The sequence below is a fragment of the Pleurodeles waltl genome, chromosome 4_2 (assembly GCF_031143425.1).
Source record: "Pleurodeles waltl isolate 20211129_DDA chromosome 4_2, aPleWal1.hap1.20221129, whole genome shotgun sequence".
Classification (NCBI taxonomy): Eukaryota; Metazoa; Chordata; class Amphibia; order Caudata; family Salamandridae; genus Pleurodeles; species Pleurodeles waltl.
The window spans coordinates 99,673,050-99,694,246 of NC_090443.1; the positions used below are offsets into that span (position 1 = coordinate 99,673,050).

A 21,197-nucleotide genomic window follows, 5' to 3' on the forward strand; every position below is an offset into this window, starting at 1 on the left:
CCTGTGGAGGATGGCAACTTGTTGTTCATCTTCCACTGCTGATACTCAATTCTAAAGTGTTATCAAGTATGATAGTCCCATTTAGGTTATATTTGGCATCAGGTCCCTGGCACTGGTTTGTGAAAAAGGGTCTAAACTAAGTCTTCTTTTTTAGGGGGGAGCGCAAAGCGCTCCGTCCCGTGTTGTAATCTCTCTTTGAGCTTTAAACAACGCCCATGTCACGCCAGTGTCTTTCATTGGTTTGTGGGCTTGCCTTTTTAAACCTGCGTGCTTTCATTAGTGAAAGGCATGCATAAGTCATGCCTTTTGCGGTGTTTAGCCCTCCTCGAGCGCAGCGATCAAGTACTGAAAACATACGAGGTTCCACGTTTTCCGTCCGGTTTCTGGACTACTTTTTCTCTTTTTTCGCATCGCAATCTCGCTGGGCAGAAGTCGAGCGCTTTGCATGACATCGACCCTGTTACTTAATTGCTCTTTTGCTGGTTACGTAGATAATTACACTTTTGCTGGTTACATGGATAATTACACTTTTGCAGATAGGTTTTACTATGGGTGAACTTTTATTTCCCTTTGTGTGTCTGCTTTGCACTGATGGTGGCCGTCAGCTCGCTTATGTGAAACTTTTACTTTTCAGTATATATGGCAAGAAAAGTCCAGTTAGTTATGTGAAACTGTTTTATTTTAATTTTCAATTTATGTGGCAAGAAACGTCCCGTTAGGAGTTTACAATGCTAATTGCTCTAGCTCAAGCAAACGCGAGACCCACTGCATTGCAAATGCTGGTCTCTTATGTGCATAGGGAGGGAAGTTGTTGGGACCTCTGCGTTGGGCTGGGCATAGGATTTTGCCGGGAGTGTTGATTTTTGCTGTAATTAGAGTTGATTTCCTTGGCTGGGGCATATTAGTTTTCTTATTACCCTATGCCTTAGCGCTAGTGCTTACTTAGACATGTTTTCCCCTTTCTTGTACTGTTTTTTTTGTGTGGGTTATCAGGATGGGGGAAAAAAGCTCTAGATACTCCCCCACCCAACTATATATCTATTGATAACATGTTACATGGGGGTCCTAAGTACCAAGATAGAGCTTACTGAATGCCAACTCTCCTTACAGGCAGAACAATCGCCAGGGGCTTCTCCAGCCCAGTCAATTTGTAACCCTGATGCGCTACTGACTTCCCCACAGAGAAATACTCCATGGAACCCTCTATCACCTCTGCTTTCAACTCTGAGATCTTGCATAGCGGACGGGGGCAGAAGCAGCCAGGGAGATCCAAGAGACCTTCAACAACAATCTCATCAGCCTACACTGGCACTCACCCCCAATTATGAAAGGCGGGTGGGAGGCGTGGAGGTTGTGAAAGGGTTTGTTAGAGAGGATACCTCACGTGATATCCCTGTGCCGAAATCAGATTGGGTTGAGCGGCTTATCGCAGATTGTATGGACAGTATTAAAGAACTTCTTAGGGCTGAATTTAGAGTCTTGTATGCCCGACTTGATTTTATTGAAAATGAATTGTCTTCCATTAGAAAAGCTAGAATTACACCAGTATCAGATACTAGTTTAAATGTCAGGGAAAATAGTGCTGTGCGTGGAGGTGTTGCAGAGGTGGGCGGTACAACTAGCTGTATTGAGACCCCTGTTAACCCCAATCAAGAGAAGAGGGGTGTTCTTTTGCTACTGTATGTCAGGCAGGCAGGCCCCATGTTGCGATTTCCCTTCTTCCTTACTCCAATGGCAATCTTACTTTGAAGCAACGCAGCCAGGAAGGGGAGAGTAGTAGTGGTCCTCTTCGTGACAGCGATAGTAGACCAGGCAGACCTCAAAGGGGCTAGTATCCATCCTGCCTCTTGCACCTATGTTGTAATATTGAGCAGAGTACTAAGGCTGCACGCTGACCAATTAGAAACTAATGCTGAACTATATAACAAAATGTGTGTTGGCCTGTCAAACATAAAAAAGTATTTGTCCCAGGACTGTACTATTTTATTCGTCTGATGGGTTGCTTGGTTAGGACCCAGTAGGGCGGACTGTGAAAGTGATTGTTTTATTATTAACTTTAGATTCCCATCACTGGCCCATTCTCTGCTCATTATTAGAGCATGTAACTAGTGTGAGAGGAGCACTGCTATAGAACCTCTTCCTTTGGGGTATTTCTATAGGTCTCTTGCTAGGCAGTGTGATTCTGTTCCTAGGCATACACAGTGGATTCCTTCTTTTCCTGCCAAACCTGATTTGATTCCACCCCAGAGGTGGTGTTGTCTTCGGTGTACCTACTTACAATCAGTTCAAATCACTTGAAGGAGTTGATTGACGGTTGAACGACAGATTACATGAATTGGTTCCTGAGCCTCAACAACTTAAAACTCAGGATACATTTAGTCAATCCATTCCTAGTCCCTACGTCCAACAACTTGCTCATACAACTGCATTCCATAGGCAGGATCTTTTGGATGATTGCATTGAGGTGACTGGGCCCCTACTGCTTATTGTAGAAGAACGTGCCAATAACAAAGTAAAACACACACTTACAAAGGTAATTTCATGGAATGTTGTAGGCCTCGGTCCCAAATTGACGGTTTACCCTGGCTGTCGAGGACACTGGGTGGAACATTTCTATGATCAGCATTGCGCCTATTAAGAAGGGGTAAACTGTAGCATTACAAATTAACACACTTAATTTAAATCAGGGGCTGAGGGTGTGCAAAGGAAGAACTGCATCTGATAGACTGGGAGCCCGTAGATTTAATAGAGTTAACCACACTAGTCTTATCGATTATATACTATTACATGTTAGACTTTGGTCTAATTTAGTTGACATGTCACTGCTGCCTCTCGAACAGTGATCATAACTCTCCGTCTCTCATGTTGAGTATATCTTTCAAAGCCCCCACCAATGTGTTAGATGTGATTGCTGATGGAAGGTTGGTAGTTGCTAGTAACAAACATAGGCTTAAGTGGAGAAGGGTTCAATTACAACAGGCTTCCATCAGCAACATCTATAGTATGGTAGCTGATTGTCTGTAGAGGTGGTTAAATGCAGACCCCCTTGCAGGCACTTCTACTATCAAATGACAAGTTATTTTCTAATCTAAGGGACAGGTTTTTCTGTATAAAGGGCGGACATGTAAGTAACAGTAGGCATCAGAGTTCCTCTTTTAATGCTTCTTGCAGACGAACCAGAACCAATTTAGTCAACACAGTTAAGGAGCTGAATATATCGCTGATTTTGGCCGCAGGATGTTGTTACAAAAAAAGTTGCTTATTGCCCAAAAAGAAGAGGAGAGAGAGGGGTGGGAATCCTTATTGAGAGGTTGCCAGAACCAAAGACTACCGCTCCTTTTGGAATCTGGTTGCAACCAGTAATCAGGATGGTGACTGCCTGCTGGATTGTAATATTTCAGCAACTGATTGGGTTATGCACTTCTCCAGTCTATATTCCCAAGGTCAGGCAAAAACAGATCTCTTAATAAACATGGTGGTCATTGGAGCATTTATAATGGTTGGTAGCGATTCAAGGAGAGCGGACTTGGATCCTAAGGATGGCACACTTCTGTTTTATATGTGCCTGTACGATGATGGCCCACTTGAGATCTCAGTCCAAGAACTGGTAACGGCCATAAGGGAGATTGTACCCAATAAGGCTCCTGGACTTGATAGGAATCTGGGTGATCTGGTCCGAAATGAGCCAGGCGTACAGGGTGCCAGTTTCTCAATAGCATTTACGGCCATTATGAAAGGGGGCCCCATCATGCCTAAGTGGGCTGGGGCTCAAACTATTCCAATTTATAAAAAAGGTTCTCATGATTCTCCATCTAACTATATGCCCATACATTTAATTGACTGTGCACAAAAATTATTCAGCAAGGTCATATTGGGCAGGTTGCAGGATTAGAGGACTACAAATAATATTTTGACTCCCCTGCAGGCAGGGTTTAGGGAGTCCACAAGCACCTTAGATCAGGTGTTTCATCTCCAACTGCTGTATTGGAAGACTATCCCCCTAGATAGCAGGTTTTTGTATGTGGTCTTAATTGATTTGCATTTGACCTAGTTCCAAGAAAGAACCTATGGAAGGTCATGGCGGACATGGGGATCCCGGATTATCTTCGACATCTTAATGAGGCTCCACACTGATAACTATGTGCGAGTGAGCTGTGGTAGCGCTGGTGAACAGACGGATGCTTTTCCGGTGAATAGAGGAGATAGGCAGGGTATGTCCTTGCTCCAAAGTTATTTTCACTGTATATCAATCATCTTATGGATCATCTAGAGTTGTGTGAAAGTGACGCACCAAAGTTATCGAACCAGAGGTTACCTGCACTTATGTTTTTCAGATGACACCTTACTCCTTTAAAAAACGCCATTGGGATTGCAGAGACTGTTGACCAGTTTTGAAAGTTTCTGCAAAAACAGAGGTTTGGAGAGTCATGTGGCAAAACAAAGTATATTATCTTAAATCCAGAGGGCTCCACTAGGCCAAACCCTAGCTTAACAGGAATCCCTCTAGAGCCCATTAGTACGATTCATTGTTTGGGTATAACTCTAACTGAGCATTTGGGGTGGCACATATACATGAAGCAGCGCAGGCTGAAGCTGAAGCAAGCGGTGGGCAGTATTATTAAAGTATTACTAAGAATCAGTTCTGTTCTATTTTACTGCCCCTGTAAATGTATAATAGGCAGGCACTGGGGTTAGCCTCCTATGAGGCTGAATTATGGGGACATCTAGATGTGAATATGCTCATAGCAGTGGAGAATTGCTTTTTGCGACAGTTGTTTGGACTCTCCCTTAGTACTCCTGTCCTTCCATTGAGGTTGGACCTAGGGTTGAGCTCTCTCATAGATAAAGTAGGGTTACGCCCCCTTTTTTTTTTTAGGTGAATTTGGCTTACCCTTGAGCTCCTTTCTTATTGTAAGGGCCTGGAGGAAATGCTGTCCCTTCCCTGGCTCTATCAATGTTCTTTGGATTAGGTACATCAAGACTGCTCTGTTGGGTTTAGGGCTGGAGAGTCTTTGGAGCTCACCTAGTGATGTTGGGAAGCTTACCAAGCCAGCGCTTAAACAAGCCTAATGGCACTTAAAAGACTCATCTCTTTTCTCCTGTGTGGGTTATGGGTCCCTTATGTTAGTATTTTTAAATGTTAAAAACTCATTCAGACACAAGTTTTTTTTGGGGTGAAATAGAACCACTTCTTGCAAGGCGTTTGAAATTGGTGTTTCGATATGGAACGTTGCCACTGGGCTAGTTCACTGCAGAATGGGTGCAATATAGAGGGGGGTCTGGAAGATCTGTGGGAAATATGTGGGTCTACTTAAGAAACTATAGAACATGCTTTGTTCTTCTGTCCAGGGTACAGTGTTTGCAGGTGTAAATGGGTAATCTCTTTATGTCAGAGTATGAGATTCAGAGATTATAGAGTAGCTGCTAGGGTGCTGAGATTTGATGACGTCGCACCACTGTTTTTAGTGTAAATAGATTGTGATTGGGTATGTGGCGAGTAAGGCAAAGATTGCGTAATACTCTAGTGGTAGGGGTAGCAGTTCCACATGCTAACGGGTAATCTCATCACCCTACCGAATGATGAATGTGTTTTTTGATTGACATTAAATATTGGGAGTTTTCTTTTTTTGTATCGTGATGACTATTTATTTGGTAGCATAGGGTTGATCTGTTTTATTGACTTTTATACTTTTGAGCTTTTTATAGCCTAGTGCCGAAATAAAATGTATTACCTGCCTACCTAAAATTACAAATGACTATGCAAACAACTGCCAAATTATTACCTAGAATCATCTTCATGCCCTGCTGTTTAAAATTTGAAAAAGAGAGTACACTTTTCCGAAACTGTCTTTGCCAAATAAATTAATGAACACTGATTTTAATAGGTCTTGTCTACCAGACAGCATAAGCTGTCTGGTTGCGAAAAACTTATTGTGAACTTAGAGCAGACTTACAGCCCATTCTTTGCTTATCATTAGTTTCCTTTATTGTCACTTTTTCTTGCTTATTTGATTGCGTGCCATCCTCTTCTTGTGTTTGTCTGTTCCCTGGAACATACCCTCTTCACCATCCCTTTGATTGCCTGAGTTGTATACTTAAAATGACTTACTTTTAAGACACGTTCTTCCTTTTGGTTAAGCAGTCCTTGAAAGAGCATATTTTTTTTTAGGTCTGTCTGTCTCTCCTGTTCTTCTTCCCGTGTAACATATCCACCCGTGCCTGTTCTCACATGTGCTGTTCTCTCTCGTGTGCTTCTCACCCAACCTTCCCCACTCCACCTTGCTCTCTCCATCGTGCACCTCTCTTCCACCCATGTGTTGCTCTCTCATGAGCTTCTCCTTGCCAAACCCACCCAATCCCCACCATTGGTATCTCCATCATATGTTTCTCCCCTTACCCCTCCCTGTGTGGTTCTCTGCCTGATGTGTATCTTTTCCTCGCCTCTCCCCACCTGCCCATACACTGTCACCATACTCCCGGTTTATTTTTATTTTGTGCTTTCAAGCTTAAAAAAAAAAAAAAAAAAAAAAAAAAAAACTTTTTTTTTCAGTGATCCAAGTGGTGACTACAATCTTGAACTCGTAGGAATATGGCGTCAGCGTTGTTATATAGGTGTGTGGTGACAAGCTCACAGATTCACGCAAAAAACGGTTACGTCATTGCAAATTTTTTCTTTTTGCAGATGCTGCACAATATCGGCAAGCTGCATTGGTAAAGCCAATAGCTCCAAAATGTGATATCTACTGTCATTGCTAGAGCTTACATTTATCAAAAAAAAAGAAAAAGAAAAAGAAAAAAAGGAGCGCTGAATCCAATGTGAAGACCAAGAGTTTACACAAAAAAAACACAAAAAACAGCAGTGGTACGTGGAATTCTACAGTACACTACTGCTTGAAAGTTTTGAAAAAAAATTGAGCTGCGCAGTATTTGCAAACTGTAGCCGATAGGTGAATAAAACATGCTTATGCTAAAAATGTCATTTTGGCCCATAGCAAAGGCAGTCATTCTTTTGTGCGATTTATACTCGAGGCACACACTGCAGTACAAATTTCTATGCACAACCACCCAGTGGTAAGCTCTGTAAAATGTGCAATTTTGAGGGAATTACACGTAAGGTGTTGAAATATAACATACTCCTCTTATCCACTGTACTTGGCTGGTTTCCTTCTCATTTGGCACTAGCATTCCACGCAAATCAATGTCACACTACCTTAGTAGATCTGGTTTAAATAAAAATCTTACAATGTTACGCCTCCCTTTGCTCAGATCAGCCAGGGTTGAACTCTACACTTGCATCAACTTTTGAGACAAAAATTCCTTTTGTGGAAAAAAGTTTACTACCGATGCATTTTCATAATCTTGCTTCACTTTGGAGTTTAGCTGTCTCCGAGAAAAAGATGCCCATTAGCAGAGTTTTGGGCCAACCTTCCCTTCGATCCACAAATGTGCGATCAAACGTACTCATTTTTAGATGTCTAAACCGCAAACAGCGGTTACTGCACCAGCTGCAGTGATCTCTGTGGAATCTGCGGGTCATAGCTTCAAGTCATCAAAAACTCCTACTTCACTTTTCTTCCCCCAGAGGCCTTTAAATTGAGACCCAGGAAAGTTGAGTAATATATGCTCTACTGTAACTAAAGTGCAGCAAAATTGCAGAGGTTAAGGAGTGCTATTTTATTTATTTATTTTATAAAGCGCACACATCATCACAGAGGGGACATCCCGGCACTAGAACAGGGAAGCTCCACAGATACATGCCCCTAAAGAGGGTACAATCGTGTTCTCAAGTGCCTCCTTTAGACTCATTTCCAGGGGAAGGGAATTTCAGTAAAGTGCTGCCAAATGGCCAAGAGAGCGGCCACCCATCTTGGTTTTCTTAATTGGGGAACTACAGATCAGGTCTTGATGGGGGGGGGGGGTATGCAAGGCTCTACTAGGCTTGGAGAAGGCCACTTTAGGGGCAAAGCAGGATGCTGGTTCGAGTTCTGATTCCAAATGGACATAATCTGAAAAGTCAGACAAATCTTTTGTAAGGAATAACCTGTTGTTCTGTCGGCACTTCCCGAAACCAAGCGATATGGGAATCATGTGGACACCCCAGCCAATGGTAACAAGCACTGGCAAAGCCAATAGGTTTCAACGTTGTCCTTGCTAATGGGGTGAAAAGTTAGGGTTGTAAAGGCGCTCAGGATCCTAAGTAGCAAAAACATTTTTTTAAACATCAAGATGATGGGTGCCTGCACAAGGGAAAACACCCATCCCTTAAAGGTTTATACAAAACCAACCATCAAATAATACAATATGTGGCACACCATTCACACACAATTGTAACATACATATGACCCAAATAAATGATCTTGAAGAAACCAAACGTCCAATTTTAATATAAGTTTGGAATGTCCAATCCGATCCAAAGATCCAAATACAATTCTTCAAATGTTTGGAAACCCCTCCATGATAATACAATTCAAGCCAACACGTGTTTCGTCATGGGAAATTCTTTTCTATATCCCGAACGACTTCTTCAGGGCTCCTAATTAAAAAGATCCTACAAATCCAATGACAATTGACCGTATTTATCAAGCGTTATCTGTTGTTCCCATTATAAACCGAACTTCTCCAGATCTTAAATCCAGAGTACAATAATATCAATGCACTTCCCGTATTAGTATAGTATCATCCGTGAACGTGTTGTAGTACAATATTACGAGCGCAGCGTTCGCATATATCAAAGAACACTGAACCACGAGTACGCGTCTCTACTGTTTCAACTTTGTGACTTATTTGCTTTGCCAATGGTTTTCACTTACAGTGCAATGCAAGATTGACCCAGCTGTTGGCAGCATTTTGTAGGCATGCAGACAACACATGATTGTGCCTACAAAATGACACAGAACGTTTCCTATCCCGGTTGGATCAGTACATAAGAGTTGGATCAGTAACTAAAAAGAAAGAAAAATGTGCAAAAGAGCTGTTGTGTTTTTAAAGCAGGTGAGGGAGCAGAAGCAATACGTGGGAGGGTGGGCGAAACAGGGATTAAACATAGGGATGATGGTGGGCAAACAGTGAAGCAACTCTGGGGAGGTTGGGGTTGATGCTTAAACAACATGGTGTGGCATGTCAAAGCAATAGAGGGGGGGCTGGAGGGGACGCAAAAGCAACGAGGAAAAGGCAGGAGCGAAAGCAATCCAGGGGTTGGGAGAAAGCAACACGGTGTGCGGGTGTGAGGGGAAGCAATGGGGAGAAGCACACAAGTGAAGGCAAGAGGGAGGAGGGCAGGGAGAAGCAGTCAGAAAACAAACAGAAACAAGGAGTGTAGTGGAGAGACATCCATGAGGGAGACAGCGCAAAAACGCATAGGTGGAAGTAGATGGCTCCAAAGATACGGAAATTAAGATACTTTCTCGGTTAACGAGAGGGAGTTGTAAAGATGTCAATCTGTGTAAGGCGAAGGCTCCAGAAAGGCTTAAATGAATTCACTTTCTTAATTAAGGTTAAGGTACATTTTGGAAGGAGCTGTTCCAGGGGTGAGAAAAAGAAGTCATTTTCTTAGGGATCGCCTCACAGCTACAGAGTTATGACTTGCTGTAAGGTGGTGGCCCTATACATTCCGAAATGAAGTCAATTTCTAGCAAGGGCATGAGTGTCCAAGAGGTACGTTTCTGTGAAAGGTGATGGCCATTGACTGCCCATCAAGAAATCAGTCTCTTGATTCAGAGTTTATGGGGGAGGGATGGCCGCAATTTCGTCCCGTGAGGTGAGCCACAGTCATGAAGCTAAAATGGAGCAAGGAAAAAAGATGAAACATTGCACCTGAACAGGAAGCCAAGGGTACCCACCTGCGGTTTGGCTGTGCTCAGGTGCAGACTACCTGAATCAAACTTTGGCATCTGCACCAGCAGGTCTTTATCTTATGGAGAAGAAGAATCACAACGGCCCTGCAGAGAGAGGTTCTCATTGCTTGTGTAGCGTCACACATCTTGATCCATTATGTACTATCTTCTGCCAACCCCCAATACCCCAACGTGCTTGCTTCTCACCACATGCCCTCACCAGCTCCATCTTGACATTATCCTACCAGTAAATCGTCTGCTCATTTCTTCCTGTAGTCACGCATCCAATATCTGGGAATATCTTGCCCCAAGCTAAGTGTCTGCTCTTCATTCTCGACCAGGCACTTGTTTTAAGCTGATAACCCACTGTCTACTTCAAACCCCCTTTCACCTTTGCACATCTGCAGCACCAGCTTTTTAACGCTCCAATCCAGGGCCTTCCCTTCACCTTGAGCGTGTCTTGGTGTGGTGGACCCTGTATTCTTAGGGGCTTGTCCCAGTGTTGTCAAATAGTATTCTGTCTTCTGGTTCTGGTGGGCTTCAAACAGACCGGGCAGCAGAGTATCCAGGCAGGAGGGTCACAATCCCCAAACAACACAGTCCCTCCTTCCAGATCACCCCATCCAGACTACTACCAAAGGTTTGAAAATTGACCTAGGCCTCTCCTCCAAGAGCCAATCGAGGGCTTTAAATGGCCTTATTGTTCTTGTTCAAACTGAAGGGTCACCAACTTTACACCTGAGCAGAAGAACTTAGTGCAGGTTTCCAGCTCAACCGGCCTCCGATGCGTGTGGTGCATGGCCCTAGAAATCAAGGACAGTTCATGCAGTTGAGTTCGGTATTGAGGAGTCTGGGGGCAATCTACATACAGGTCGTGCGGTCGGCTCACTTGACTCCGGGCTTATCGGGGCCCCAGAAATAGCGGCATCGTCTTCAGGAGTACGGAAGCGGCCTACGTCATCCATACAAAGTTGTTCTTCAATAAGCGGAAGTGGCTGGCGCCATCCGGATGTGTATGAAAAGTTATTATAAATGATCTCTGCTGCTGGGAAGCCTTGCTGCTACGTACACAACCTTCTTTGCTCGCACGGCCTCGCCTCGGAAACCCCAAGCAATCTGCTAATTGAGAGGGGCTGCATTAGACGATATGGGGAGAGTAGGCGGTGGGGGCTGAATCCTCTCCTTATGAAAAGGGTCAAGTAAAGTTCAACCAACAGCTTCACGCAATTAAAAACGTTTTTTTTTTCATTCACCAGGAGTGAATCAGGGGTGGGAGGGCAGGTGGGATTTCGGGGAAATCTAAAACTTCACACGTGGCTAAGATTAGTGAGTCCCAACCGTGTGTAAGGAAGGCAAAATGTACGCGCCCCACGGATATTTAACACACTCACAAAATGCATTTTTTGGACGTTTCCTACGGGCGCCCTCTTTAATATGAACAGAAACTTAAAATGGAGTAAGAAAATGAAGCAGCGATTTATTTGTGGGGCCGTTCTGAATTAAGATAAACAAATTGAAGGTTAGGATTTTGGCGTCGATTCTGAAGCTGTTCCTACAGAAGTGCGAGTACCCTTTGTCAGAGTACCCTTCTTCCGAGAAGTGTCGGCACTCTCTAATTCAAAGTCTTACATCTCTGCTAAGGGCATGTACTCTAGCTCTCAAAATAAATAAGCGCAAGTACTCAGTGCCCTACAGTACCAGTCCAACACATCAGACTTCCATCACAAGACACACAGGAGCAGATCTGCAGTATAACGCACACATGCAACATTCTTGTCACGTACAGTGGACATTGGAAAGATTTGCAGTATAAAAAGCACAAACAGCAGCCTTGCAGCATAAACACACCCACGGACACCTGCATCGCGCAAAGAAGAGGCAAACAATTTACGGTATAAAAAAAAAGTATAAAACGCGCATACTGCAGAGTTGCAGCATTAAGAGTATATACAGTACGATTGCCGCATAAACACGCACAGAACAGACTTGTAGGTCACACAAGCAGAATTCCCCCCCCCCCCCCCCCTCGGGAGATACATTGGGTACATGGGTTTTCTCAGGTGCCAAGTTAGTTGGGTAGAGCAGATCCAGCGGCTCGCGACCCGAGAAGCCTCCCCGCATAACCTGAGCGGCGGAGCGGTAACATCATAGGCCCGGCTCATCAATAATGAGCCATGGGCCTAGAGTCGACCTGTCTCCGCAGCTCCTTGGCAGGGGGGATGGCAGGAGATGGCGGCGACTGATTGTGCAGGAAAAAGACAGGCTGCCCCCAGCCACGCCAAGACGCCAGCAAGGAGCGCTGACCAACGCTGGTGGCAGTGAAATCAGGGACTCTGATCCCGAGAGCGCGGAAACCAAACTATGTAGACGGACTAATGACCAAGCTCAAGATTACACAGCATGTCACACAGAGGGTAAACTCCATTTTACATAGCGTACTCTAGTCAACCAACACATGGGACTCTCACCAAGGCTCTCTTAAACTTCACTGAAATCACCTACAGCAATACCCCAAGTGTGTGCGGCCCTCCTGACCTTTATATGATGGCCTGCTGTTTACTCGCTATAGCACCAACGTTCGGAAAGCTGTTTAAAGGGGCAAGCAAAAGTAGCAAAGAAGTTGTCCTGCACAATTTAACTTTAGGAACACTTGAATTTTAAAGACATCTTGCAGTAATCATGGAAATAAGAGAAACGGTCCTCAAAATTAAAAAAAAAAAAGGTATTTCATTAACACGCATTTCACTCTAGTACATTTGATTAAATCACTGCATTGTTACGCATTTATTAGAAGTGATCATTTTCAAACATGAACTTAAAAACATTCATGCCTCCCGTGTCCTGACAACAATTCAATTCCTCTGTGCGGCCTAGGTTGTTGTTCTAACTGGAAGAACATTATATTTTATTACAATCAAACACAAGAAATGTGTACAACACGCATCATGTATTTTAAGGTGCTCCCATTTGTGGCAGTGAAGAAAAGGGAGACAAATTAAAATAAAGAAATAGCCTAGGATTGCACAGTTTGGTCAAATGGAGAAGCTGCATTGCTCCGGTTTTTCAGTTTCATATTGTGCAATTCAGCCACTTGATGAGTATCTCTTTCCCACTCACGTTTTGCATCAAAAGTTAATTCTTTGGCTGCAATTATTGGCGCACGAGGTTAAAGTATGGGTGGCACCCACTTTAAGCCACCTCGACCCTCGCTCTGCTCCAAGCGGCACTCGGTCGAGCCATAGACAATACTTTTGGCCACCGAGGAACGTTTGTGAGTACCCAGGACCTCGAATGTTCCGTCTTTCCTAGCCAGTCTCCTGGCTGCACTCTGGACATCAAACTCTGTGATGGGGACAGCACAGAAATCTGCATCCCTGCCCCCCTGCAGCAGATCCCATTAATCTCTGTCACGGGGCAGTCCAAAGCTGACCAGGACCAGTGAGCAGTAGGCCCGAGGCCCATTAATCTAACCATCATTACTGGAAAGGGGGCTGCTGACCACTCAGGTGGAAGCGGTGGGGGGTAAAAAAAGAGAGGTGCTATCACTGGCGCGGCGGTACCATAGATTGTGGTCCATCCAGGCGCTAGAGTGTCCGAACATTAACTTGGAAGGTATGAGGTACACAGAAATGTGAAAACCAGTGTTGGATATCATGTTCCAGGGGGCTCCACATACGCTACGGCACCCAAGATGGAAAGTAATGGGTTTGTGCCATTACATTTTTTTTTTTCATTGTTTCTTCTCTCGGGAAAGGAGATAAGAAGACCAACAAATTAGGTTGATCTCCCAGGTCCCAATACATAAAAAAAAAAATGATGCAACTGTTAAGCTGCTTTGCATATATGATGCCCATGGTATGATCACATGGATTAAGATGTTGGTTGGATTCAGATGTTGGTTGACAAACTGTACCAGTCCTATAGCATTGCAGTTGATAAAAGACATCACGTTTGTAAAGTTTTATTTTACTATCATTGCAAATACTTCCACAAAAAGAAGTTTGATTAAATAACATTTAAAAAAAAAAAAAAACACCACACGTAGGCCCATATTCCTGATTCAACCCAAGCCTACTGCTCTGTGAAGCGCTTAGAATGTGGTAGTAGGTCATGAGTTGCGCACTCCCAGGAATGGTAGGAAAGGAATCTGAGGATCATGTAGATAAAGTGAGAAACCGGACAGGCTGGGAAGATGACATTAGAGCTTTGGTCTCTTGGTGCCACTGTGTGCTAAATAACCACTACGTCACCCAGCAGCTTGTGACCCTCACGAATGAGTAGCCGTGCTTTGCAAATCCCTGATTGATTGATTGGTCACAGCACCCTCCTGGGCCCAGAAGTAGCACAAAAAGAAACCGAGTTAGTTCTTCCCCTGGGTGCCATGGTGCTGAGGACCATTGCGTGTCTGGTCCATTTATGCTTCGAGGTTCTTCACAATATGGTCGTAGACTGATTACACATATAGACAGACGCCAGGAAAGCGAAACTGTACAGCAGAGGTTGTTTGTCCTTATGTGCGATAAGCTCATCCCAAAACTCAACCATGTCTGTGGGATAGGGATTACAGATCTTAAAATAACTCACCAGTTATCCTTTTATGTAAACACCCCACAAGCAGCCCTGTCTCTTACTCGTGGGTGCTTGTTAGGCATCATTGCACTTTGCTGAGGATGTCAATTAAGCATCATTTTTTTTTTTTTTTGCTCATGCCATTACCTCCTACTAGCGCCCTTTTCGAAGTACACTAAAAACAGTTAATTGTCCATTTATTAATTATGAGCTAAATGTGTATAATGTGGACAAAGGTATGGATAACAACTGTTGTCCTATAATTGTGCCTTACCATCCTTTCCCTAACTTCACAGACAGACCCATCCACTTCTCCTCTTGTATATTTCAGATGCCTGCTTTCCACTCTCACTGAGAGCTGAATACAGGGGTACAACAGCATCTAACCCCAATTGTCCTGTGTTGGTTTCCGTTCATGGTTCTGATAAGTGTTAACATTCAGCTCAATAGTCTCTATATTACTGACCTGTGAGAGAGGCAAAGGAATTCCAACCCATCCAGAACTTCAAACCTGTGACCTAAACGAGGCGCGCAACCCACTGAGGTATTATGTATTCATTCTGGCTCCGGAAACAGCACTGTGAAGACAGAGTGCCATGCTTCGAGCATTATGGGATTACAAATAAGAGTTTTTCAGAATATTGGTCACACAGATTTTATCGTGAGTTGGACACTAGGCAGAGCTCAAGCAAGGTGTACTTTTCTCCTTGTGATCTCTGGCAATTACTCAGGACTGTCTCTTTCATTGTGTTTTTGACCACCAGGCCAACTCAGATTAGACGCAGCCATGTAGAAATCACCCTGGGTCCTGCTCCAATAGGAACAGTGCAGATTGGACTGACAAGCCAGGTCCTCTCTGAACTGAAACACAAGCAAACTAAGACAGATTTCAATCTAATTGGGCCACTGCACTGAAGTTACATTCCACAGATGAGACACAAGTACGTCGAAACTGGTCTTGATCTGCTTGGGTTCCATCTGAAGAGGACATGTCCTGGTAGCTCTGGCTGGACTGTGCCTGTGGAAGTATGATCAAGCGTGACTTGCATAATCATGGTTTCTGTCTATAATGGCACAGTGGGTGAAAAACAATGGCCTGGAATGCGGACAGAATGATCAACAGCGGCTGAAATGAATTAAAGAATTCGTCCCATCACCTTGTTGTTTTTGTGGTAGATCCATTAAGTGTGATGGGTATGCTCTAATGTAGGTCACATGCCAACCGTCCCAAAGGACTCACGCTATACCTCACTCAATTCTTAATCTGCAAAACAATAAGAGCAGGGGCCCATAGTTTTGCGAGCGCTGCCTGGTACTACTGAAGAACGAAGTGCCAAACACCAAGGCTAGGTAGATTGGATGCCTTTGTTCCTCTTTCATCCACTGCAGACACCCCTTCTCTCTTTATCTCACTCTTGCAATTTCCTTTTCACACCTGCTTTCGCCTTTTGGCACTGTATTTCATCTTTCTCTCTCTCTCTTTTTTACCCTCTTATTTGTTTTTCTCTTTCTTGCTGTAGGTCAAAGTCTGATGAGTTAAATTAAGTGCCAGTCCCTCAAAATAAGTGCAGGTGGGCCTGATCTGCAACTACCTGCCCGAATTAGGCACTGACCTCAGTGATGAGACTTGAGTACGTCAGAACCAGTCTGGGGTTGCTTGTACTCCCATGTCGGGGGACCCTGTCTGGCAGTTTGGCTGGACTATTCCTACGGCTGTAGGACCTAGACTTGTTTGTATAAGATGGGTCTCTAGCTAGGGTGGTACAGTGGGCAAAAGACAATGGTCTGGAATGCGGTTCCATGCAATCGCCAGTGGCTGAGGATGATTCAAGCATTCCTTCTCTCACCTTGGTGTTTTTTGCAGTAGATGCCTTAAGGGCGACTGGTATTTCTAGACATAGGTGTCATGCTTATTGCTCCATAGGACTCAAGCAATGCCTCTCTGATGAGCTGCACCAAGACTGATTTGCATAAGATGGACCTGTGCCTAGAATGGCACTGTGGGTGAAAAACAATGGTCTGGAATGCGGCCAGAGGAATTGTCAGCGACTAAGATTAATTCAGGTATTACTTAAATCACCTTTTGTTTTTGCATTCAAAAAGGAAGTCACAACATTCAAGATGACAGTCTTCAGGAGACAGTGCAGAGCTAATTTGGCCACACTAGGGGCCAGATGTAGCAAAGGGTTTTACCCATTCTGTGTCTATGGGAAAATGTGTTCGTACATATGGCCCTAAATGTTTATTATTTAAAGATTCAAGAACTGAGACTTACTAAGCAAGCACAGAGCTTTGCTCCCTCGGAGATCACAAGAAGCCCAGCAGGAGGATTTTGGCACTGGTCTGTACATACTTAGAAAGATGTTGAAATGTGTCCTGCCATGACACTATTTAGCACTTAATCCGGGGTATCTAACCAGGTTTAAGAGCACTCGAATTCTGGTTAAGTTCTAATAAACGGAGGCTCGGGCCAGTAGTCAGGGATGTGGGAGCAAGAAAAGAAGGAGCTTAGAAGCTAGCAAAAAGGCTCTGGGGCATTCCAGGAGCACCATGTTATGACAAGGTAGGAGGCGAGGCGGGAGAGCCAGAGTTCAATGGAGGAACAGGTTAAGGAGGAAGAACTGGCAGCATGGATGAAAGGAGGGCTACGGTGAGTTGAGAAAGAGCCTGTGATGGATTTAGGGAAAGGCAAGGAAGAAAAGAGCCTATGGAAGTACTGGGAGAGAAGATGAAGAGCGTCTGAACTAAAGGTAAAATGGGGAATAGCGAAGGAACAAGAAATAGAATCTGAAATAAAAGGAGAAGCAAGAGGAAGACTGACCATTTGATGACTGAAGGGACATGGTGGGAAGAAGGAACAGAGAGTCTTAGTGAGTGAATGGACAAATAACAAGAATAAACGTTTGATGGAGTTGTAAAGACGTAATATCTTTATATTGATAATGTAAATCTGTTTAGTGACGCCTACTTCCAACAGCCTGCCTATAGTTACTGATAGACATCTGCTGTCGGAGTGAACACAGGAGTACCCAAAGTGAGCTGGTGGTTACTATGCAGGAAGGTATGATAGCCAGAGGAGGGCAAAAAAGGCAGTGCATGGGGGAGCCAATTCTTCTGGCCTTCGGCTTCAGTAAACACTCATTATGTGGAGGGTTGCATGCTAAAACCTTGTGTACAAAAATGGCATCTGACATAAATACAATGTTCTAAATATTGTTTAAAACTATATCATCCCACATGGGTTTAGATTTTCGATTCTGAACTTCAGAGGGACAATACTTTCGTAGACAATATTTAGGACATGTTATTTATGTCAGACAATATTCTAACAATATTATAGCACTACTCCATGTGAGGGATGCTGTTAGCTTACAGTCTTTCTGGTGCACGATAACCAAGATTGCATACAACCATCTTTTAATTTGTCCATAATTGCACTTTTAGAAGTAGCCATTGCATCCTATTGGTCCAGGCATGTCTTTAGGCTGTTTTATTGCTTGGTGTTGTACGTAAATAAACCTTAACATCTGATGAAAAAATCAGCAAGCTGATCAAACTCAAGCTTTACAAGTACTATAGGGACTGGGACATAAGGTTAGCTTTACTGGCAGAGGAGCAAACCTGGCTTGTCATTAGTGGAATCCAAAGTAAAATAGGAGGACTGGGAGTGGTCCAGAAGCCTAGTCTTGGCAAGGCTTGGACTAGACGGTAAATCAATTTGAATTTCACCCTCCACAAAGAGAGATAGTCTCAGACATTGATCCCAACTTACCGTTTGTATGTGGAACCGAACAAAGTCAGGTTGCAGAATTCATGCAGTTGCTGCTAATCATGGAAACAGTGAAAATAGCTGCCAGAGCAATGTTGGGAAATGTCATGTTTAGTTTCAAAACTAAGCTGAGAACCAGCTTCATAGAACCTTCCCCTTTAATGTCTAGAAATTGGGTTGTCAAGTTGACATATTGACAGGGTTCTGTTGTTAAATATTGTTTGTTTTAGTATAATGGCTTTGCGACTATAAGCACTGCTTAATGTTTTAGGCTGCACTGGTTCGTCTGTAAGTGGACTGAAGCTGATTAGTTTCTGTCACCTTGTGCTGTATTTATATGAAATAAATGTGACATTTAAAGTAGTCTGTGACAGTGAAATAGGCATGTTAACAGTTTCTAGGCCTTGTTTTGACTGGCATATGTAACTCATTTAAGAAGTAGTTTTTAGATCACTTTCGCAGAAGAGCTGCACTCAAGGGCCTCAATGGTAAAATAGCTTCTCCGTCAATGCAGAATCTTCTAATGGCCACTAACTCCACAATCGAGATTACCGTGGCCCACCCAAGAACCTGAACGGAGAATGTTTGATAATAAGACTTCTGTTTGCAGGCACACAGGTAGAACCATGAATATTGAGGACAGATACCATTTATCGTTCTTAGAATCCACTTTTATTATGTATCAGTTCCATTCAATTCATATGAAAAAGTCCTATTGATTTTCTCACTACTAAACGTGATACGAGGAGTACACTTTTTAATACATTTCCTCATATCAAAACAGATATGGAGAAATATAAAACGTTTTCATATGAATTTAATGTATAATTACAAAGGGTATCTGTCCTCAATAATCATAGTTTTAGTTGTGTGCCTCCGAACTAAACTATTAAAGATGTTTACATTTATAATACCAGTGAGGTGCTGGTGTGGTGAACGTTAATCCACTGTACATTATCTCCCTGTACCTCACTGAGGTTTTTGTATCATGTTTGATTACAGTGGCCCTCATTATGCCTTTGGCAGTCTTTTTCCAATATCACCAAAGCTGCCACTAGACCGCCAGTGCTGGTGATCTGCAGACCCCAATATTACGACTGCTAGCAGTTTTCTGCCGTTCTTTAGGCAGAAAGTCGCCAGCAGTCGTGCTGGCAGTCAGCAGTGTAGAGGGGGTTCCACTGCCGGCCTTGCCCCACCAAAAGGACTCCGCCAGCCATATTACGACCTGTAATACGGCCTGGTGGTGTCCAGATGGCGGGGCGCTGCCGGCAGTGGGAGCGCCGGGTCCCGTCCCCTCAGGGAGGAGCACCTTATCGGACGAGGTAAGTGTCCTCCGCAAGGTGGGGGGGGATGTGAATGGATGTGTGTGAGTGTCATGAATGGGGGGAGGGAGGGAGAGTGTTTGTGCATGCGTATGTGCATGTATGTGTGTATGGATTTTGGGGGGTGTTGAGTGTGTGTGCACATGAATGTAAGGGTGTTGTGAGTGTGTGTGCATGAGTGTAAGGGTGTTGTGAGTGTGTGCATGAGTGTAAGGGTGGTGCGAGTGTGTGTCAAGGTGTGCATGTCTGTGGGTCCGTGCGTGTATGCGGAAGGGTAAGGGGTAAGTACGTGTATGCGTGGGGTGGGAGGGAATGTTGTACGGGAAAGGAGTGGGGGACTCTTGGGTAGATGGAAGGGGTGGGGAAGTCGTCTCCTGGTGACAGGAATGCAAATTCCTGTTGCCAGTAGCTTTTCAGCCAGGGATTTTGTGGCAGTGCTACCGCCATGAAATCCCTGGCAGAAAGGAGACTTGTAATACCGCTAACGATCTTTGGTTGACCACTGGTTCGGAGAGGCTTATCTCCAGGTTCAGTGGTCCGACCGCCCTGGCGGTAGGAACGCGAAAGTAGCGGTTTGGCATAGGCCAAACCGCCACACTCGTAATATGGCGGTCTTCATCGCCGTCCCATCGGTGGTGGGACCTCCACCGCAAGTCTGGCAGTCAGTAGACCGCCAGACTCGTAATGAGGGCCAATGTGCTGTAAAGTGTGTCGTCTTACTACACACTCTCCCAACTACTCTTAAGGTTTGTCGTGCAAAGGTGCTTGCCTCATTTATTGCAAAAGCACTGTATTTTAAAATACACTATCTGGTTCAGCCTCCTTCAGCTATTAGCTTCCTTGGTTCAGGAAACGTCACTCATTTGTTTGAGTCATTGTCAATCTCATCTTGGATAAGCCCAGGAGTATTTTAGTCTCACCTTCTTTCTATTGACTGGCATACTCTACATCTACCACCTCCATTAAATTACTTAAGGGACTGTTTTATACCTGAAAAATACACTCTATCATCATACACATTTGGCTCATCTACGCATGGTATACTTAAACTATTATTTTTCAGGGAAAAAAAGACATCTGTTTTGCACTGCAACAGGCATTTTTACATTGGTTTTGTCAGCACCAAAATACAATCAGAAAAACTATAGCCTTTGCCAATGTTTTTTTGTTTTATCATCCACCAAAATTATTCATTGTGCACATTGATGGAACCTATGTATACACCCCTTCTCAAAACGGTAAGTGATTATATTACGACAAATATACAATTTACCTCAGTGTGCTGTGGTGCTTTAGCACGCCAAGAACCACCCATTGGCCAGTAGAGTTTGGAGGAAGCTCATCGCAGTTTTGTCTACTCAATGTGAACTCGCATCTCACCTTCTGTGGCCAAAGGTCTTGCTCTCTCCACAAACACTAGAGTGAAAAAAACATGGCATCAAAAAAGAATCTTAAATTCCACATCTCCTCATGAAAACTTAAGTAGGCCTTGGGTGTCACTTCAACTGGAGGCCAGAAGACTGCAACAATTATAACAGACTCACCAAAAAAGCACCATACTCCAGTTCCACAATCCTGGGCAGCTACAGCAGTGAGAGACCTTCTAAACCATCGTGCTGCTCTATCCCAAGAAAGCATAAATGAACACTATAAGTACTAAGAGCCAGGCGACATCTTCGAATCTGTAGACAGGCAGGACCTCCA

At 43.9% G+C, this 21,197-nt stretch overlaps 1 protein-coding gene across 1 annotated transcript in view; it reads right to left on the reverse strand.

Moving 5' to 3' along the window:
• LOC138292312 (fidgetin-like) overlaps positions 1–21,197 on the reverse strand; it is a 221,211-nt gene that overhangs the window by 157,243 nt on the left and 42,771 nt on the right. Inside the window, exon 2 of the mRNA XM_069230854.1 lies at positions 20,767–20,909. The gene's annotated coding sequence lies outside the window, so the exon portion shown is untranslated. The remainder of the gene's footprint in view (positions 1–20,766; positions 20,910–21,197) is intronic.